This window comes from Camelus ferus, chromosome 15 (genome assembly GCF_009834535.1).
Source record: "Camelus ferus isolate YT-003-E chromosome 15, BCGSAC_Cfer_1.0, whole genome shotgun sequence".
In the NCBI taxonomy this organism is placed as follows: domain Eukaryota; kingdom Metazoa; phylum Chordata; class Mammalia; order Artiodactyla; family Camelidae; genus Camelus; species Camelus ferus.
The window spans coordinates 36,829,872-36,853,605 of NC_045710.1; the positions used below are offsets into that span (position 1 = coordinate 36,829,872).

General features: G+C 35.5%; 1 protein-coding gene and 1 long non-coding RNA gene across 32 annotated transcripts in view; both read right to left on the minus strand.

Moving 5' to 3' along the window:
- NRXN1 (neurexin 1) overlaps positions 1 to 23,734 on the minus strand; it is a 1,021,444-nt gene that overhangs the window by 945,891 nt on the left and 51,819 nt on the right. The gene's annotated exons all lie outside the window — the stretch shown is intronic.
- On the minus strand, positions 294 to 22,246 carry LOC116668979. The gene is made up of 3 exons (XR_004326323.1): positions 22,236 to 22,246; positions 20,424 to 20,428; positions 294 to 463 (listed from the first exon to the last, which is right to left on the minus strand). It is a non-coding gene; the product is annotated as an uncharacterized LOC116668979 (long non-coding RNA).

The following is a 23,734-nucleotide window of genomic DNA, read 5'->3' on the forward strand; positions in this document are numbered from 1 at the left end:
AATATCAGCTATTTTAGTCATTAGAAAGCAGAATGCAGAATGGTTTTGTCAGTCATGACTAACTCTTCAACCAAACTTACTGAGACTTTGCTACATACTAGGAACAGTTGTAGGTGTTAGAGGAATAGAGGTGAACAGATCAGCATAAGCCACACTATCATGGGCTTCATATTTTAGAAGTGGGAGATGAAAATTAAATTAAGAAGAAACTATCATAGTTTAATTTAAACTTAAAAATTTAAACTATTACAATTTTTAAAAGAAAAGTAAAGTGCCTTTGATGAGTATACAAAAGCATGTTTCAAAGTGTCTGTTGTGAGACAACAGATCATCATCCAGGTCATCCAATCCATCCCCTATCACTTCTTCAAAGTACCGCCTGTGTTTTCTACTTTCATTTTCCACCTTTCCTCACCTGCCCCAGAGCATAGTGAGTTTCACTCCACCCTCCTCACTTGACATACTCTGTCATTCCTATTAATTATTTATAGTAAGATAGTTTTGACCTGTCAGTCAGAAAATAAGCTGCCAGAAGGAGAGACCCATATCTAATGTCTCTTTGTGTTCCATCATGTGCCTAGTTGACTGCTTTCCAAGCAGCGATCCATAAATGGTCAATGGATGTGGAGGAGAAAACACTAAGGGAGACGAACACTGTGGCACTAGCAAGACATGGCAGGCAAATGGGAGATTTAAGACAATGACTTTAACTTCAATAATTCATTTCCACATCCTGATGGAATGTAGACTAGGATAAGCATGGACCCACGGTGGACACCAGATCCACTGAACAGAGTTCAAATCCTAATTCAGTCATTTATTATTATAACTGTAGACAAATTCCTCATTGTCTTTGAGTCTTAGCTTCCTAACAGAGAGCAATGAAAACCTTGTGAAGTTGTTACAACATAATGTTTCAGAAGCACTTAACAAACTGTTTGGAGTACAATAAGTAGTCAATTGTAGCTCATTTCCACTTTGCAGATTTAGGACTGTGCTTACATTATCGGAAGTAAATGGTCTAAGTATTTTATATGTGATTGGGCCATACTAATTACATCACATATCATGTAGACTCTAAAAACTGAAATAGAAAAAAAAAAGCTGTTAAAATAAGACAAATCTTATGTCTGTATTCAACCAACAAATTTGAGTCATACTAACTGACTTAGATGGGGTATTGTGTGTAGGTTAAAAATACAATGTACATTTTTCAAAGGTAAGAAGTCCCACCTTGGGGACAAATACACAGATCAGTTAATTACAAACAACTTTCTACGTATTACATTCAGGAACTCCTGAGACCACATTCCCCTGCATTCAGGCACACAAAAGCCAACACTTTTTTGAAATGGTACTCAGAGGCCTATTCATTCATTTTAAAGACATTAATCATTTCTTCCTCCTCTTGAAGAGAAAAGATATATGCAATATGTAGAAATTATATGCCATCAAATTTTACTCCTTATGCTCATCATATCTATCATATCATGTTTATGTCATGATATATTTTATTTTTGCAAATGAAAATCAAAAATCACAGCATAACACTTGCTCTATCCCAATTTAATACAATTATTTAAAAACTACCCTGTCAATTCTTTTAAAAGAATGAGATTATATGGACCACCTTTATGGAGTCTTCAACCCCTAAACTGCCTACATATTGTTGTCAACACTCAGGTTTTTACTGTAGAGCTTTCAGAGCGAACTTTAGTTGGTGCAACTGCTACCCACAAAGAGCAAGATGCAAGGTTGATTCAACAGCTTATGGAGCAGATCAGGGACATCCAGGAATTTAGGCACTGACAGTTGCCCTTCAGTGGAGTAAATACTTGAGAAAGGTCCACCAGAACTGGGAAGGAAACATGGATGAGTAGGTGGTGATGCAGGGAGTATAGTAGTAAGTAGACAGTGGGCAGAATTCCAGAACAGAGAAGCAGGCAAGAAAGCAGGAGGGAGGACCTTGGGTAAAAAGGGTTTGGTTGTAAGGCTTGGGATTCAAGGTTGGATTTCAGTATTCATAAACTGGGAACCAAGAATGAGATAAAGTTTCTGTAAACTGGGCCTCCTGTAGGAGCTTCTTCACAAAAAAAGTGCTTAGTTTCTAAAACCAGGATTCACCATCTGAGCAGCAGAGCAAAATGAGAGACCTGATGTCACCTGACAGGGTCAGGACGGTCCCAGGGCCTGCAGCACTTTCAGATGGGAGATAAACCAACCGAGCCGTGGAGACTGACTCAAGCGGCACTCACACGTGGGGTGTAGGTGAGGAAAGACAGCTGTGGAAGGAGAACAATGGGAAGGAGCCACGTGTGAGAATGTACTGCTTTCAGTTCCATTCATACCCACCCCTACACACACGCGTGTGCGCGCGCGCAGCACACACATGTGCATACATAAAGGTCTGGCTAGGGAAGTAGCATTTTAATCCACAGCTGACCTGAGTCACTACTCTTACAATAAAAATATAAAGTGAAGGCTGCAAATAATTATATACCAGAAATGTTATGAACAGGATGAAAATCATAGTTCACAAAACAGTTAGTAAATAAAAAAACCGGAGAGGCAAGGCCTGGGCCTGACTGCCACCAGCGGTGTACGTTACAGCTCTTCAGCAGAGTTCAAAGAGTAATTATAGAGAAGTGAGTTAAACTCTGTAAGTGGTGGTTACACAGCATTTAATGTGATCATCTATTTAGCCATCATGTACCTTCCTTAAGAGGGAAATTTTAAAGTAGGCTTTTTAAAAAGTGAGGTTGCAAATATGCTAGTTTAAAAGTGAATTTTATTAATAAACCACATATGAAAGCTCCTCAAATGCTCCCTAAAGCTACGGCAGAAGATCATAAATAAATATAACTACTGGCTGTAGAACAGGAGCAATTTAAGGGAGACCAGCCAGCATGTCCCAAAATCCACTGACTTTCCACATTACTGGTTTTGGCCAATCAATTAACACACATTAATCTAACACCTCTACGTGAAAGATGCTATGCCAGGTCCTAAAAACTACCAGAAAAAGAGAAAGTACATTTCCTGCCTACAAGCTTAGAATCTAATTAGGAGGCAAAACATATTCAGAATAATTGCTGTAAAAGATGAATTTTATAAAGTCTAAGAATAAGCGCCAAAGGTGTTGAGTATGAAAGATACCAATGAGTTTAACATCACAGGAAAAGCTTCAAAGAGATTGAATGAGGATATATATTTGGATAAACATATCCCTCCCTTCAACTCAGATTGTTTTCTACCTTAAACAATAACACAAACATATAGCTAGTTTTTTTCCGTCTCAGTACATCTTTGGATGCACCAATGTGTCCTGATGCACTAGATAAAACTCACTGTGAAATCCTATGGCCACTCTGATCATCCTCTAACCTGGCTTGACATTTGGTGTCAAACTGGAAGTTCTCGCATAGTTTTCTTTTTATTACTATTATTTCAAGACTGGCATTCAGGAGTCAAGAACAGAATTTACCATTTAGCGCACACTTACCCTACAGGCTAGAGATGCTATGTGGTTTGTACATGTTCTCTCGTCTACTACAACCAGCCCAGGAGACAGGAACCGTTACTGCGGTATTTTCATATACAAGGAAATAACAAAGAGGTTAAGCAACTGGGTTAGAGCCAAATAGCTAGATAATGTCTGTGTTGAGATTTGAAAGTGATTCCATTGGATGGATATGACAGAGTTGCCTCTTACACCTCCCAAGAATATTTTTACAGAAAAAGCAACACTTCATTCTCATCCAGCACTTAGCTGGGAAGTAAAAAGTATTACTTATTTGAGGGTCAAATGATTATATACAGAAATGAATGAAATCTGTAGCCTTCCCAGTCAGTTCTGTAGCAGCAGATTGGAGTGCAGGGCCAAAGTTTCCCCAAAAACCTGCCTGGCAAGAGCTGGTTTAGCCAAAACACATGAAACACGCGTGTAGGGAAAACAGTGTCGGAGAACCAGTGGCTATCTCTGCCCTAGAAACTCAGATCCTCTTCAGGCATTAAGAGAGAAAATGTTCTGCTAGTTCTTACAACAAAGCAAGGTTTATATATATACTCCTAAAAACTTAATTACGAAGGGGATGGGTTTAAAACAAATAAGATTTAAAAACCAAGAGTTAACATTTACAGAGCTTGTGTTGTATTAACTGTTCTAAGTGCTTTACACACGGTACCTCATCTCATCCTAGCACAAACTTCTGTCAAGTAGGATCTCTATGTGGAGGTACTGCCATCAGCCTAAGTACACACGTGAGTATTCTCAGGTACAGAAAGGCCAGATCTCTTTTCCCAAATCATTGAGCTAATAAGAAACAGAATCTGGATTCAAACACAGGCAGTTTGACTCTAGAATCCACACTTCTGCGCTGACACTTTAGTATCTTTTAATATTAAGTGAGAAAAATGACATGAAAGATGCAATGGGGTGTGTGTGGGGTTCCAGTACGTTGGCCAAAATGTTACCTAAACTTGGAATATCAGAGTAGTTATTGTAACGGCTTCTTTGTGCAATAATTCTCTCTCAAAATCTGTGCCCTTATGTAAACCCCTATTGTGGGACCAAAAATAAGAATTCAGGAGGAGAATCTGGTGGTCACAATGGTGCATGTGAGCATCAGGATAAGGGTGATTTTAAATTTTAGCTCTGGCACCTACTAGCTATGTCCTTGAGCAAGTTAGTTAATCTATCTTCTTCTTCTGGGTGTGGGTGGGGGGTTATAAAACAGGAAAAATAATTGTACCTACCTTATAGTTGTGGTGAGGTTACAAAGTTCTCAGTCAAGGGAGATTATGCCCTCATAAGGCATTTTTGATTCTTATAACCAGGAGGGGATGTTACTGGCACCTGATCGGCAGAGGCCAAGGATGCTGCTAAACAGCCCCGACAACAAAAAATTATGCAGCCCAAAATGTCCATAAAGCCAATTATTTAAGAAATCCTGGTCAAACATATGTTTGCAATATGCCTGGCATAACATTAACAATCAATAAATGTTGGCTTTCTACTTTTGTTCTATTGCATGCACAAAATTTGTGGACTAATTTAGGCCAAAGTTTTAAATTCTAAAGACTAAAAGATTTTTATTCTTTCTTTAATCCAGGAGAGAAAAGTGAGTTCAACTTACAGAAGTATTAAGTTCATTTGTGAATTGCTTTTTTTATGATTCTTCATCACATTAAATAAAACTAAATTTTAAATGACATTTAAACCAATTGGTAACTTAAACTATCATTCTGGCCCTGAAGACTTCATGGCTTATAACTGATTTACAATGTCCACTGGGGATAGTGGAAAACTTTTCAGAAATGAGGAAGAAAGAAGCCCATCCAAAAATGTCTTTTGTTGTGAAACCCTTCCATTCCTCTCTCCCCACTTCAGAAGGAATTTGCAACATTTCTTTAAGAAAACACTAGAGATCACAATCCTCTATTTACTTGTCTTGCTCAATTGCTCTGAGTAGCAGGTCTTTTCGGGCCAAAGGTCCCCCCACCCCCGCCTAAAGGCTCAGTCCTGGAAACTGGATTGTTTTCCTGAAACGGCTGGAAATTTGCCAATCAGGAAATATGGTCAAGAGAACAAGAGGCTCTCATGCTCAACACAGAGGACAGCTGCAAAGTAACACTCTGTGCTTCGCAGTCCAACACCACCACGGTTACTGAGTACTCAGCGCTGTGCTAGATGCAAGTGTAAGCACCGGGGACTCTCCAACAACCATGGCTTTTGTCAAGTAGGATCTCTAGGCCTTCATTTCAGCTCTCAAAAGTTAACATAAGTACTATTTCCAAACTGATAGCGTGCCTTCTTTCTTGCTGCTTTCTACCAGAAACATGCCCTTAAGAAATCTATCGCCGGCAGATACTACTGTAGTAGACTTGCTTTTCAAGTTCGTTTTCAGACTATTTGTTGCTATTCTATAAAAAGACAGCTTATTTTCATATATTGATCTTGTATCTTGCAACCCTGCTGAACTCTAGCTCTAACAGTGTGTGTGAGTCTGTGTCTGTGTCTGTGTCTGTGTCTGTGTGTGGTGTCCTTATAATTTTCTATATACAAGACAATACAACCAGCAAGTACAGAGTTTTATTTCTTCCTTTCTAATTTGAATGCCATCTATTTCTTTTTCTTATCTAATTGCCTGAGATAGAAATTCCAGTACAATGTTGAATAAAAGTGTCAAGAGTCAACATTCCTTAATGAAAATGTGGAATATATGTTATCACATATTATCCAACCTTAAAAGCAACTCCTGCATTGAGGACAACATGGATAATCCTAGAGGCCATTATATTAAGTGAAATAAGCCAGGCAGAGAAAGACAAATACTGCATGGTATCATTTATATGCGGAATCTAAAAAGAAAAATCAAATTCATAGAAACAGAGAGTAGAATGGTAGTTGCTAGGGGGAGGAGGGAAGAGGACATGGGGACAGGTAAGTAAAAGGGTACAAACTTTCAGTTATAAGATGAATAAGGCTTGAGAGTCTAATGTACAGTATGGTGACTATAGTTGATAATGATGATACTATATTGTATTATGGAAATTTGCTAAGAGACTAGATCTTTAGCACTCTGATACATACACGAAATGCAAACATGTGAGGTGATAGATATATTAATTCAATTGTGGGAATCCTTTCACAACGTATGTGTATATTAAATAATCACACTGAACACTTTAAACATATTACAGTTTGCTTGTCAATCATATTTTAATAAAGCTGGAAAACAAGAGTAGGCATCCTTGTCTTGTCTCTAATCTTAGGGGAAAACATTCAGTCTTTCACTATTAAGTACGATCTCAGCTGTGGGCTTCTCATAAATGTTATCAGGCTGAAGGAGTTTCTTTTTATTCCTAGTTTGCCATGAGTTTTTTTTGGTCTGGTTGTTTGCTTAAATCAGGAATGGATATTATATTTTGTCAAATGCTTTCTTTTTTTAACATCTATCGAGATGATCATATAATTTCATATTTTTTCTTTTTTCTTTTACTGATATGATGATTTGTAGTAAATTATATCCAAATGCTAAACCAACATTGCATTCTAAATCCTAGTTAGTTGTGAAGCATCATTTAAAAATGTTATTGGTTTATATGTGTCAAAAGTTTCTTTAGAATTTTTGCAGCTATATTTATGAAAAATATTGGTCTGTAGTTTTATTTAAATTACTTTATCTTTGATATCGATACACTAAAAAAGACAGATAATAACAAGTTTTGGTAAGGATTTGGAGAAATTAGAGCCCTCCTAAATTACTGATTACAATGTAAAATGGTACAGGTGTTTTGGAAAATAATCTGGCAGGTTCTCAAAACATTAAATATAGAGTTACCATATGATGCATCAATTCCACCCTTAGGTATACACTCAAGATAACTGAAAACACATGTTTATATAAAAACTTGTTCATCAATGTTTATAGCAGCTTTATTTATAACAGCCAAAATGTGGAAACAACTCAATATCCATCAACTGATGAATGGATAAACAAAATGTGGTATATTCATATAGTCAAATATTATTCAGCTACAAACAAGAATAACACTCTAATAGACGCTACAACATTAAGCCCTTAAGTGAACAAAGCCAGACACACAAGTCACATATTGTATGATTTCATTATACTAAGTGTCCTGAATAGGCAAATCCATGCAGTTAGAAAGTAAATTATGTAACAGTTATGAGGGGTTAGGGACAAAGAATGAGAGTGACTGCTAATGGGTATGAGGTTTCTTTTTGGGTGATGGAGATGCTCTAGAATTAGATAGTAGAGACACTTGCACAATCTTGAGACTATGCTAACACCCACTGAGCTGTTCACTTTAAAAGTGAATTTTATGGTATATGAATTATATCCCAATTTAAAAAGTCCCGTGTGCACATACATACAACCACATGATTTTATCACATGTATCATGATTGTTTTTTAAAAGCACTGGATTTAAAAATAGAAGTAACACTGCCTTATAGCTCATGCTACCATCCTGTTTTAGCAAATGAAAACTTGAGGCTTGTAGAAATTAAATGACTTGGCCAAAATCGCTCGGCTAATTACATAGAAAACTTTTTTTTTAATTACCTATGGCCCTGGACTGCCTCCAGAACCATTTTCTTACACATAAAAATTCTCCAATGTTGAAAGCATACAACAAAAACCAAGAAAACCTAAAAAACATACAATCCTAAAACAGCTATTTCCTTGACTCTTCCTTTGTTCCCAAAATATTGTTTCTCAAGTCAATTTGCTTTTTTCTTAAGTTGTAACAAATGTCTTTGTGGTAGATTTTAGTATTAAGAATAACAAATCTGTCATCTATCTCAGAAAGTGACTCACATTGAAAAATCCTAAGTGGATACAATGAATGTTATTCTCCCCTTATCTTGCAGATGAGAAAAGAAACAATAAGCTTTAGGCATTTGTTTCCATAAAAAGGTTAGCCCAAAAGAGAACATCAGATCTGCCCTGCATAAGGTGCTAATTTTTCATATCTGATGGAGACAGAAGCTCATAAAAGGACTTAAGGATTATTTTTCTATGCTCCCTCCCTCCCTCCCTCCCTCCTTTCTCCTTCTCCTTCTTTTCTTACCAGCAACCAAACTTTCCTAAAGAGGTCATCTCTTCTTGAGAATAAATACAGTGAGGATGTACTCAGCACGTAAACAATATGAAAGCTGCAGTCTTGTTTTGAACAAAATATCTACCCTCAAAAGAGAAGAATTACAGAAAATAAGTACTGGGAAGAACCCCAAGCTAGTGAAGTTAATGTACACAAGGATAAGAATATGAAAATCTGGAATGGAGGAAGGATATGCAGCATCCATGGAAGGACCAGGTGAATCTCTGAATTTCTAGACCTTGCTCACTCTCAGGATTAACCTGTAGCTTCTAAGACCTGAACTTGGGGAATCCTAGTGCCAGGAGAGAGACCTCAGGGTATTTATGCTTTGCATGTGGGCCCATATTAGGAGCTATTAGGGTTCTTCTACCTAGTGTATGCTCAAGACAGTTTCTGAAGAAGTGTTCTATTTACTCTCCCATAGAGTTACACTGATTAACTTGGTTTGACATTTTGCATCAGATGCTTAAAAAATCAGGGATAAAGTCATTTAGTCTCTTAAACTGACAGAGGGATAACTGTTTTGATGATTATGTTTTGGATATTCCATCTCAATCTCAGAAATTCAGCTAACTTTTTTCTCCTTTTAACTCTGTTATAATTGGGGAAAATGTACTATTTTATTTCAGTTCTGGAAATTATGTAGTTGCATACATATCAAGAAATTAGAGTTCTGCCCTAGTGTGGTACACACTGGCCTGTTCTGAAGAGAAATAGGCCCTTAAAGGCACGTTGATCACAAACATGCATAAACCATGTAGTGGCTCAGATGAACAGACTGAACTAAATGGACCATTTGGTTACCATAATTTCAGACTACACATTGCGAATTTTTAGTGAATTTGATTTACCACAGTTTACTTAGTAGGGAAAATAAATATCTGTTTAAACTCTAAAAATAAACAGAAAAAATCAATAGGAAAATAGTGAAGTGTATTTTTTTAAATGTGGTATATCATGTCTACAATCACTAAAAAGTAGTGAAGAAACTTATTTCCAAAACACTTCATGCTGATTCACAAGACAACAGGGTTACTTCTTATCTGTTTGTTGTCCTCGCAATCCAGACAGAGTTTTGTAAACACAAGGCCTTTTGAGAATGAGTTAGCTCTTACTATGCCCAATTGCCACATTCTGACACTATTACATGTTTAAATACACAGCCAAACATATTTGGGAATTACCAAAACATATATTTGTAAATAACTCTGTAAACATTACTTCCCCAAATTAAGTAATCTATGCTCAAACATATGTAAAGAATACAAAGCAGATCCTATTTCTTACAAATGTAATTTCCAGTATGCTAGCAGGCTAGATTTAGATGTTTAACCAAAACAACAAGAGCAAAACACAAACCAAAACCACAAGCATATACTTCCAAGAGAATTACCATTCTTCACTGAGTTCACAGAAATTAACTTGTAGCTTAAAAGTCAAAATATGATCTAAAAATAATATAGCATAACCATGTTTTTTTTAATCCTTAAATGTTTCCTACTGTTATTTTCAAGTGAAAAGTACATAACTAAAGTAAGTTTTTGTAAAAATTAGGCAACATGTGTTTGGGACAAATGAGCGTGTATCTTTTGACTGCTCACTATTTACAGATACACTGATACAGAGATATGACCTTTAGAAATGATATGCCCACTGAGAGAACTAAAATTACTGCTTCATATCTACTACATCTGTTTCTCTCGGTAGACCTGTGGAGTGGCTCAAGTGTATATTATAGTGGCCCTTTTAAAATTAAGAAAAATGAATCTTGAGATAGTTATCCATTAAGGATCAGAATTCAGTTCTAGATTCCAAGTTTCTCCTAGACACCGTGACAGAAGTGACATGCATTGAAGTGTGAATTATTGAGTATGCTACTTAAGAATTATTAAGATAGAGCCAACATGCAGTGGTTTCAAAATGTCTGTCCTCAAATAAATTTCCCTTTTCTCTCATGCCTCTCTAGACACCCTTCCAACATTCCATAAAGTTAAAATAGAGTAGAAATGATTAAGTGACAGCAAATCACTGTGATTTTGTGAAAGGAAACTGCTTTTCAAAGATAGAGTTGTTTTTTTAATGATAAAAAAAGGATCCCATTTGGACATTACAATGTTTTTTACTATATTCATTTAGCATCTTCCCTTTTATAATAACATAATTAATGAGGCACAATATGTGAAATATGGCACCTTCGTGTTTTTTCAGGATACTGTCCTTCCCTGTAGGGTGTCATTTCAGGAACCATAGTCTTAATTTCTCAGTTAGGATAAAAAGTCATACATAGGATTCCAAAACCTGAAATGGTTTTACTATCACTGCATTATCCAAGATTAGAATAACTACCTTTCTAACTGGCAACAATGAAATTGTATGTTCTTTTTAAAAGAATGCTTCTTTTGATAAAGGAAACCTTAGACAAAATACAAGTAATGATTTTGTGAAATTTTCAACTGTTACTATTTGCCAGAATGTATTCCAAACATACTCAGGGGCCTGTGCTGCTATAAGATTTTTAATAAACAATGATAATTACCATAACCTGTATGTTTAATCTATGCCAACTGATTTATGTACAGTGCTTTACTTACATTGTACAGTTAATTCTAGGCTGTAAAACCATCTCCTCCCCACCCCTCTCAATTTGGAAAAGTAAGGGAAATGAAGCCAAGAAAGGGTAAGACTTTCTAAGTCACATATCTACATAGAGCTTGTGTTTGAGCCATGGTTTGTCTACCACCATTTCTTGAGCACATAAGGTGTAAAGCTTCCGTTCCTGGAGAGTACCTCGGCTCAGCTCTTCCGCTGAAAGTAACAGCATGGAGAGCTTCTTCCTGTCTGATGTGTTGGAGACAAACCAACATACACAAGAGACTTCTTATGATTAGGCATAAGTCCCTAGTTACTAACAGTCTTTGTGTAGATTTTAACCTGTAAGTGAATACACTATGATAATTACTCTGCATTTCTGTACAAAAATCGTTTCCTTCAGATGGTACGCTCATCCTTTTCAATGTCTTCATGATTCCAATCTGCTGTGGTTATTTAGAAGAGCAGAACTCACAACAGTCCTGCCACAAACAGCCCTTCTCACATACCCCTTCCCTAAACCCAACTATGCATTTAAGAACTTTTATGATTCCACATTTGTTCTCAAGTTTTATACCAAATTCCAAATTTCTTTCCCAAAATTTCCTTCTGAACCTAAGGTCTGGTATAGCCTTAGTGTGTTTATCTATGTCTTTCCTACTTATTCATTCCTCAATATTGTTTTCATTGGTAATTATTTAAAAAATATTTTTTAACATTTACTTTTGATTCTGGCTGGTCACCTAGTTCAAGCTTCTAAAACTAACATGTATACAATACAGGGATATCTTGTTAAAATGTAGATTCTTTTTCAGTAGGGATGGATTGAAAATTAAGATTCTGCATTTCTAATAAAATTTCAGGTTCCTGGACAAAACTTTAAGGAATAAACACTTAAACCACTACAAAAAAGTTATATTTAAGATATTCATCATTTGTTTTAAATAACTCTTCTATACTGCTCAAGAATGTAGCTGCTGATTTAATTCATATGGTTATTGGTTTTAAAGAACAGAAGTGTTAGGAAAAATACATGCTTTTATAGACACATAGCTACAGGGAATATGTAAGTTCTAGAAAGATAACTTAAAAAGAAAGAATATAACATGATCAATTTGGATTCAGCTACCATTTGGAGAAAAACCTATATAATATGTTAAATTAGACCACACATTTTGGCCAATGATTCAAGCACTGAAATTGGCATCTACATGAGGATAAGTGACCCAGGATGGTGATCCACTCTCTGAGCATTTGCAGTATTGAATCAGGGTCAATAAAAGGGAATTTTATCAATTCTTTTCCTGGGAAGAAAAAGATCATTATGTATACGTAGAGACAAACATGTCTTCCAGGGGACAGGGTTTATTCTTGTGTATATCATCTGTTACATTTGAGAATCTACAAAATTTCTATTAGTTATTAATTATAGCTGACAACAACATATAGAGAAGTCTTGATGGTTCAAAACACAGAAATTAAATAAAAACGAAAGGCAATGGAAGCAATCTAAAGCATTTGTAGAACAAGCTCACATTTGCCCTTAAAGTAACATTTTAACATATGAAGTGATTCCAAAAATACTATTGACTATTTCCCAAGTTAACAAGATAACTCTCATCTTCATTTACACTGAGAGTTCCTCATACTTATATAAAATAACAAATGGCATATAAATATATCCTACACATCTTTCCTGTTCCACAATTAGGATGTTCCTGTAGTTAACATTAACAAAAGGCCCATCTCCCTTCAGCTCATAATTCGCTCTATCACTGTTTGTACCTGCTTTGCAATTAAAATTCTGATTATCTTCCTGAGTCTCCCCTGAGGTCAACTGTTTCTTTCTTAGTAGTTGCTAGGCAAGCTCTATGCAAGTACCTGAAAACACCAGAGCAATCCAACGATGGAGAATCTTCTCCTAGTGTGCACCATGGAAATTTAAATTTAAATCTCCGCACATCACAGCTTCTAAATTTGCTAAGTCTTCTCTGTATTCACAAAACCAAGAAAGCTTGCCTACTTTTGTTTCCCAAAGTAACTGTGTCCAAGAACCCTGGGACACACACTACAAGCTTCCCTGTATCTCACTGCTTTATGTCTGCTTTCCTGCGTCAGTGGTGACTTAACCGTTAAGTTTCGTCTCAGAAATTTTATTTCTGCTGTAGATGTTTCCTTCAGTTTTTTTCAAGTTTTCATGAATGTTGATTATAAAAGCAATTTAAACCTCAACAAGAAATCAAGTATACCAGTTAGTATGTTAAGCTTTTGCTCCCAAATGATCTCAATTTTCCAAACCACAGGTGAAACCTTCCTAGGGTTTTGTTCATTATCAGTCAACCAGAACTATTGAATATGTTCTGTATACTCAGCTCTACAGAAGGCATGAGGGGGAGGCAAAACATAGCCAAGATTATCAGAAGTGTACAAAGGTGACTTAATCCTATCATCTGGAATTACAGAATGTCTCACTAACATAGGTTATACGAATAGTTTTATTTTACCATAGATTTTTTTTCCCATGGAAAAGAAAGTCTATTCCCTTCACATTAAGGGTGTAGGAGTGCAGCCTTAATTGTACTTTATATTGACTACAGCATATGCTGCAAGTGCAGAACTCCTTTATGGTGTTTATACCTGACTAGGAGTTGCCTCATTAATCTGTCAATTCTTCCTTCACCACAACACCTGCTGGGATGCTGTTCTCCATTAAGATCCTTCTGATACTAAAGAAAGCAAAGGATCAGACCTGGCCTAGCTGAGGGAGAACAACCATATTCCGTTCTTTGTATCTTCCTTCTTTCCTTCCCTCCTGCTTGCATGACTGCCTTCCTTCCTTCACTCTTTCTTTTCTTCTTTCTTCCTTACTTTCTCTTTCCCCTTCTCTCTCTTTTTTCCTTTCTTTCTTTCACCTCCTGAAAACATCTTACAGTAGCAAAATGGAAAAATGTACTAAAATTCCTCTGCATCTGTATTATAAAGTACTCCTCCCTTACTATCTTTCCTCCAACAGCTTCATTTATAATTTTCCCTAACTGATGAATTTATCTTATGAGTAGAGAGGGCTGAACTATGTGCTTACAAACATGTGACACAGGAAGCTTCAGTGATCATTATTAATGGAGATGCTGCTGGTCTGCATAAATGGGGGATGCACAGGCACTAGCATGCATGTTAAAAAAGGCAAGATACGGTGATTTCCCCCCACAATTATATAAAGTAGCAGACTGACTTGTAGCGGCATTACCTTTAAGCAGACACCTCTAGTTTGTTAATGAAGAACTATGTCTTTCCAAGGAAAGTTTTTGTTTGAATAAATGGTTTACTTCTATTGATTGAATAGCTTGAAAGTAAGGACCTCTTTCTATTCACCATACACAATGCCATGCAAATAGTCAACAATAAATATTTGTTTAACGAATTAAGGTATCCCTGTACCAGGCACCGTTCCAGTTTAATTTGAGCTCAAATAAGATCAGAACAAATACATGCCACAGCCTTTCTTGTGATAAAAAATAGAGCAATACACTAATCAGAATCTCACTTTCTGCCTATTACGCAGAAGAATAGTGAATGAAGATACAAAGATCCTGTTAAGGTAATCAGGAATCATTACAAAATCCTTCTCATCTGAACTATGGAAACAAGTCAGTAGAAAGTTCAGAACATGCAAAGGAAAAATCTTTGTTACTGATCATCTCAAATTTTCTGCCATTTCAAATCCCATTTTAGATTAAGATTTAAGAAGTATTTTATTTTAAGCGATCAGAAACTTGTGACCACCTTTAAAATGAATCCGTATGTATCAGGTCACCACTAAATCAACATGCAGTTCCAGTGGTGCTGTTAGTACACTGTAGCACAGAAACTGCATTCTGTCCATTCTCTCCTTTTTAAGATGGAGAACACAAAAATAAGTCAGTTAAAAAAATAGATTTTTTTCCTTTCCCTCAAATGTGTGCTTTTTACAATAAAACCTGATTTACAAGTATCCAAATGTATCAAATAATTGTGATCGGTCACTTTGTCTCCTTTTGGATTTTGCATTTTTAAGAGAAGGTACCGTGAATTTTTTTTAAACCCAGATAAGCATCATTCATTTTACATGAATTTGACTGACAACTTTTCATTTAGATCCAACTTTCTTTAGAGATTATAATGTATCAGATATTCATATAAATGCTTTATTTCAGGTGGATTTTTACCTTAAGGTACATTCTCACATAAAAATACTGTTATCTAATCAGGTATTAAATCTGGTTAGATTCCAAGTTCCATTAAGCCACTTAAGAAAACAGTCTTACTGATGATTCTATGAGAGCTTAATATTTTTTCTTAAGAGTGTTAAAGATAGAAAATATGTAACATAGTCTGGAGTTTTTGTTGAGCTCAGGCAACAGCATCTAAAGACAAGAAAGACATAATTAACATAATTTCCAGTTTTAAATTTTATTTTTAAGAGCTGAGTATACAGTTAGATGTACCTCTCATTAAAAAACTGAGAAGAATCCACTTTTTCTGAAATCAGTAAAGGAAGAGAAGAATCATGTGACTTTCATATCCATTATATTCTCTTAAAAAATTATGAAGCATCTTAACACAGCACCAGAAATTATATACACGCATACACAAAGACACAGAGGCACATAACTATATGTATTTATGTGAGTGTGCTGTGTATATGTACATATGATATGTATGATGTATATGTACATGTTTACAATGCTTTACTTCAGTGAACAACATTACAGTTCTTGGGGCTATATGAATGGAAAATGTTAGTTATGTTAATACTTAGAAAAATGCATTGTCATAAAATAGAGATGATCACGTTTACTGACCATTCTACAGGTCTTTGCTTTCAAACACGGCAGATTAAATTCTTTGAGAGCCTTCTGCATAACAGACATTCAAATATGTTTTATAATAAGGATAAACTTCAAATGGATATTTTCAATTGACTTACATTATTAACCCTTAAGTATTTCAAAAATGACTTCGAACGATTATCTAATGGCCCAGGTAACATTTATTTTTGCTTGAATAGTTTAAAAAGCTTTGCTTTCTCTAGAATTTCATAGAACTTGTAAAATCTTTGGTGTATTTTTTATATGTCATGTCAGATCTTTGGCTAGATAAAACCAGTGGTTTCCAAGGCTGACAAGAAATTAGCAGATCTCAATAAACTTTATGCATGAATAACTGCACTAATATAGCCAAAGGAAATAAATAAAAGATTGTACTTTTTTAAAGAAAACCTTAAAACTTTATGTAAGAATGCAATATTCTATTTAAAATGGACCTCAGTATTCATGCTCGTTTTAGGTTTTTTACGTGAACGTATAAACTTTTAGTTATATACATTTATATGGAACTTTTCATATGAGGCCGATAAATGACCTACCATCTCTTTTCTGTATCATGTTGTCTTCTCTCCCATAGAATTATAATTTTTAATTCTTTAAATTTATACCTCTATTAAAAAATGGAGATTTTCGAAATACAAGAAACATGATACATCATCAGCTTTTGTATATTTTTTCTAAATAGCAATGAACAACAAAAAACTACCTAATGTTATTAATTTTCTTTAGCCCAGTTATTCTGAACACTTTCTATCCAATATTTTTTGAAAATTAAGACTGCATTTCAAATTCATGAATCTCTAAAGCACTTATGCATCTTATTCATACAGGAGAAAATAACATATATGTATGATTCTCTGCTGTTACAAAATGTCTGGAAATTCTTAACAGAGCTGCCTATAAGCCAATTAAATTTTCTACATGGAGCCACCTCAGCTTTTCCCTCAATCCCAACAGAGATTTTTAAAAAATCCAAAAAACTAATAACATCTACAATTAACAGCATTCCTGTAGCCTATAGGTCTAGCCTGCTACTTTAGTTTTCCCTTGACAATAATGGAGGGCCTTATTATTTTGTTTCCCATGGGCATTTATTAGGTATGATGAGGAAAAGGTTACATCTTCTCTGGAAAAGAGCACCATCTTCAACTATCCTCTGTACATAGACACCTTAATGGGCATTACATTAGGAAGAAGGCATTCTGTGCTACCTATTACTTCTTTCCAGTTAGAAACTCTATTTTAATGTGATGGCCAAAAATTTAGTGCCTGTCATTTGACACAATTGAGAGTGGGATTTGCTAAACATAATTTTATAGAAAACGTGAGGCAAATGCTGCATGAGTGGACTGGCTGCCAGAGGGTAGAAATGAATGGGTAGTAATGGAAATTAATGGATGGGGAAAATCTACTTCAATTTCCTTGGAAAATGTACTGTAACTGCTATGTATTACTAAATCAAACTTCTATTGTTTAAAAAGTGAAAAATATTATACTTTGATTTAACAGGATAACATCTTCTAAATCGTGTAACTATATTAACTGTTGCACTATTGGATATATTCAAACTATATGTTTTGCTTTGGTAAATCATTATTTATGATGTTTGGCACTAAATCAGATCAAATTTTTAACAACTAAGAAAAAAAGCTATTAGAATGTCACCTTCCAATTTATTGCTTTAAATAATAAAAGTTGTTTTAAATAAATCAGTTTCTTTCAACATCTATTTTTAAAACTCCTCCTTCATTTTAATTCCACATTAGGTTCTTACCTTTAGTTAATGCTAATTCAGATATATAACTTAAATTTCTGATAATCAAATGGAGACATAAGACATTTGAACTTAAAAGACAACATAGGTTAAATGGACTCTTAATATTTGACAAATACATTTATCTAACACAAATACATTGAAAATGATTTCAAATCTTTATGTGCTTTGTCTAATATTTTCTTTTGGAGAAAATCTAGTTAAATCTATCACCTCATCTGAATACTATACTTATTTTAGCTACTTAAATCCATCCCCCATACAGTGCAGGTAAATTCCCAATATAACATTTCTTATTTTAAAATGTGGTGCCAGCCAAGGTCTTCAAAAGGAACAGGTCTGCTGATGATGTTCTGGAAAACTGGAAGAGCTCCACAAATCACAAAGAGTCCAAAACGCAGAAGAGGAAACGTGTGTATAGCACTGTTAGGATTTCAAACAAATGACTTCCCTCAACTAAGTGCTAAATGTTAAGAGAGTATAAAGGGCTGGGATGGAGATGCCTTCTTCTCCTCCTTGAATATTGCAATTAAAGGGGTTGATACTGGGTAATTCATTTCATCCCCTGGGTTTTCTCCTTTTCAGCAAAAGGAGATAACTTGCATCATTTCTAAGGTCTTTTCTAGCTCTAGAAATGTGATGAGTCCATATTATTGCAGTCGGCTTCTCTGCTCATTTATCTCACAGTAGGCTAAAATTATAGAATGAAAATATCAAAGGCTAAACTTAGCATGGTGATAACAGCAATGCATGGAGCTCATGAGTAATGATTACATCTCTCAATGAAATAATTAAGGAACTCCCTAGGGGACAACTTCTTACCTAGGAAACTGAGTATTTCTAAAAGGAGGAATTGTGCTAGAGACTTAAAAGTAAAATAATACTAATATTACAAATAAATCCTTGTGAATCAGGAACAAGGAATTCTGGAAACAAGGATGGCAAAACTTCTCAAAAAGTTTGGACCTCCCCATTCTCTTTGACCCTCTCCCTCCACAAAGGCCTCTGTGCGTAGTCTCTTCATTCTATGTGTGACCCACTCAAGAGAATACAGTCCACATTTCAAAGTATTACATAATGCCTGAAGCAATTCATGATTAATCGATATGATTAGTGACGATACTGGGACCTTTTTATTCATCTTTTCCACTCTTCTCAAACCTCCCATACCCAGTCCACTCACTTACTCTCAGAAATTAATCACTGAGAAAATGGAAATGACCCATCTACTTCCTGACCACCAATTCTACCCGCTAGCCCCATCTGTACCCCCTGCTCTCTGCAGTCCCTCCAGTTATGGTGGATAAATTTGTTTTTCATCCATCAGAGGTCAAGGATAACTTCTCTGGTGGTGATCTGGATCCCACCTCCTTTCTTGGACTCAAAGATTTTGTTCCTGAGAAGATGAAACCATTCATTTGAATCACAAATTCTCACTTTTTACTAGATCAATTACATCAACATTCAGAAATGTTATACTATATTTTCTCATTAAAAAGAAGAAACAAGTTTGAATCCAAATTCCACTAGTGCTGCCCACTTCTTCACAGAAAATTTCCTGTAGGTGCTCTTCATTTCCTCTTTCTTATTCTCCCCTTAGTCTGCTCCAGTAGGGTTTGTCTCATTACTCCCCTAATCCTTCTTTTAAAAGTTTCCAATAACTTCTATTTTAATTCCACGGGTCACCTCTTTGTTCCATGTCATATCATATCATTCTTCTGCTTAGAATGTCAAAGATTGACATACCAGTTAGAAAAATATTTAAATGCCTCACCCTGGTCTATATTTCTACTTTCATTCTGTTTTTATTTCTTTCCTCTCTCCCCTTTCCTCCTGCTCCAGGTCAGTGCCAGGAACACTCAGATTCCTTTCCCACCTTAGTCCCTTTGCACTGCATGTTTCCTCTGCTGGAGTACTCTTTTCCCTGCACTGCACATGACTGGCTCCCACCTGCCTTTCTATATCATGTCCTCGTGGAAATCTTGCCAAACCACCCACTGCAAGTCTCCACCCAGTCAGTCATGTATAGTGTTTTAATTTTCTACAAAGCGTATGTCATTAATTAATACTGTAGTAACTTATTGATTTCCTTCCCTAATGATGTGAGACCCATAAAAGAAGCAATCTTACTTATTTTACTTCTGCACCTCCAGACTAGAAGAATACCTAGAACGTAGCAGTTGCTCAGGAAATATATTTTTATTACTGTTCACATCATTGTATCTCAAATGTCATACATACAGTAAATGATCAATAAATGCTGGTTGACTTTAAATAATTATAAACTCTCTTGATGAATTTATCCAGCTATTATTTTATGATAATAACTTATCAGTGGCTCTTAGCAGGTTATAATATCTTTTAGGAAAGAACTGTACTTGCAATACACAGTTTTGAGCAGAAAATACAGTACTATTTGGATCTTATCAAACTATTTACACTTAAAGAAGTTGGTTCATGAGTGTTGGGAAACATACAGGAACAAAACAGAGTTTTAAAATCTGTACGTATATCTAACTTTACGACTACTAAGGCATCTTTTTAACCTCCTTATTCAATAATCATACCTAGACTGAGTTTAGTACTAAAAGTTCACAGCCCTATATTTAATATTATCAGGTTACTATTCTTTAAAATCAAGACATCTGGCATCTCACATTTTGACTGGTTAGATTCCTAGTAGATACTGGGGTTCTATGATATAGCAAAGCACATTAATTCCAATAATAAGAATTAATGTTTGTGAAGCGAACAGTAAGAAGACGTCAGAAAAATCAAACCATTTAAAGGACCCTACAAAAAGAATTATTCTCAATTCCAACTTTGATTGTTAATACATCTTTGACACCATCAAAAAATCATTACTGATCAGCTGAAGGAAAACAAATAATGAACTATTGAAAGTTCACCACCTTGACATAGATTTAAAAAATTAAACCCAGGGCTGTCATATTTTAATCAAGCTGTGGTGCTACCACTGTGTAACATCCTATTAATCTTTGTATTTTATGCTACCAGACACAATAGAGCTACAACAGAGCTCTTTTAATGACCTATATCCTTCCACAAGCCTAAAAAGAACACTTTAACCAAATTATCTTTGTTTCCAGAAAATGTTTCTTCTGAGCTTTCCTTTTATCACTTTTATATTTTTCCCCTAATGACAGCTAAATTATTTGAAAATTACAATCTTTTGGGCTTCTTAAAAACTATTCAATAAAATTGATTACAAGAGTGCCACCCTAACCTGATAGTTGCACCTTTCAGATCCAACTTCTAACCCCTTTTACACATGCACGCACACACACACACACACATTTCTGAGAATAAGCCTTGAATACTCAATGTTCTACAAACATTATACGGTTGATGTTTAAATTTTTTTTCCTTAAAAATTTCTTCTCAAGATAATATAAGCACAAACTTAACTAATTTATAGGAGAATTGTTTCTCTCTCATTTACCTTTTAATGGCAATGTCCACATCCACTACTCACCCTACCAGTTTGCTATAATGACCTGTTGGTTCAAACTACATACATTTTATTTTCCCAAAGAGAATGCTAATATTCCTCACTTCCTTCAATAGGCATTTCAGTAAGAGAGGAGAGAAGATATGCTGGAGACTCAAAATATCATTAACCATAAATAAGTCTCTAGTAACTTATTTTGCTCATAATGATTTTTTGAAACAAAGAATTCTTATTAGGAATTCTTAATAATGTGAACACCCTAAACTGGAATGTAAAACTTGGGTATATTATTACACATTTCATTTGGAAAAGTGCACACTTTAAAGAAATTCTCAAAATATTCATGTTGCTTAAATGAAGTGATTAATTAGATAACTATATGTAAATAATATTGCTTTACATTGTCATGAAACATGCTTTATTATGGTTTTATTTTATGCCATGGCCACCAACAATCTACAAGACATTTTTGTGGGAATTGATAAATGAGCCACCTCCATGTGGAGACCCTAGTGCCTTGGAGGCAAGACTTGATGAGTATTAGCTGGAAATCAACCCCCACTCGCTTTCTTAGCTAGATGCCCTTATGCAGGGCACAAGCTGTGTAACTGCACACAGTAGCCATGTCCTCTGGATATATATCCTCTTCCACATGGCAGTCTATACCAGGTGTTTTGGTCACAGTGCCTTTCATGTCTGGTTTCTCCCTTTCAATTGACTCAGTGATTCTTAACACAGAGCTGGCTATAGATTAAACCAGGAAGTAGGGACCTGTTGCAAATGCATCTTATCTAGAGGCTGGCTGGAAACTCCAGAAGTAGCCATGGACACAGCACTGTGTCTCAAATGAGCACTAATTATCAAGTGAACTCATCAGACCTACTCCCTCAAAAGCAGTGGCAAATACTGGGAAGAGCAAATGTCCAGAGAGGTGCAGAGATATATAGGAACTATTCCTGCACAATTCTCAAGAGGGCTAATGATTTTCTAATCGCAGTCCCTATATAATTCCCATTAGTCTTAAAGATATCCGAATTTAATTCTATCCCCAAAAGCCCACTAAGCACACACTCCTCCTCACACTTGAAGACAGCTATCATCTGCTTGCAGAGTCGTATGTTCTTTACATTCAACATTTCCTGTTTCTTCAATTATTAATCGTATGAATATCAAGATTTTATAGTTTCTTTATCATTTTGCCTGTTTGAATTCTTCCTAGGGTTCCTGTTAAAGAGAGTACTAAAGACAGATAGAATTTAATGCTGTGTGCGAAGTGAAACCAACCCAAAACAGGGTACAACCATCACCTCCTTCAACATCTGCTAACGCAGCAAAAGTATAGAAGAATTTGCACTCGGGCTATAAACAATTGTGCTGTCTTTGTTACTTTATAAGGAAGGCTTTTGAGTTCTCAAATATTCCAGGGGCAACATAAGGAACAATCATCTTTCTTCATCTCTAAATAAGCAGAGAACTTTGATTTAACCAAATCTTTATATACCACAGAAGTTAAGTATTATGGTGTCAGCTTCATTTTTTTTTTGTCATTTATCTGTATTATTATTAGTGGATTTCAAGGGGAAAAAAGCATGGTTATTGAGGTTCTCTGGTTTCTCATATCAAATAATTTGATTAACATGTGTTAATTGAACCCCGTATACTCAAAACTATGGCATATAATGTAAAAGTAGAGAAAGATCAAGTATGACATCCTTGCAGGCATGAGACAGCCCATCTGGTGCAGAGAGATACTATCACTCATGAGACGATTTGCAAAACATTACAGAACAGCCTGAGAACTTCCTTCTACTCTGAGTGATTCAGGTTACCCAAGCAGAGAGTGAGAGAAAGTCATGCAAAGCTCCGTAACTGACGTTCACTCAATTATTCAAAATGCCATTTTTTCTCAAGACATGAATACAGTTTGACTGCTTCAACAAATGTTGTGGTGAATAATAAGGACTTTTTGTACAAAATGCCAGACAAGGGACAGGAAATGAGCTTCTCTTCCATATTAGTCTCATTTTGACTGTGATTCACTCCCATCTATAGAACATATGCCTGACAGATCTTTAGGCTTGAAAAGCAAAATGAGACCAGTACCTGGGGATTGTGCTTTTTAAGCTTACACAGCAGGATATGAAGAAAAGAGGTCAGAATCTGTAATAAAGGAACCGCAAAGAATAACATATTTGTCTGAATATGAGACACAGTTATATTTAAGGAAAAGCTGACCTAAAATTGCTGACCATCTTATTGTCTGATAGTAGAGCTTTTGCTTTACTCTAAGCACTCAGACTTTTATTCTCATCACAGATATCCAAGAGCTCTTCCTTTTTTGAACAATCTGGCTATTCACGTTCATGGCATTTTCTTAACCAGTCCCTTGATGTAATTGTTCTCCCT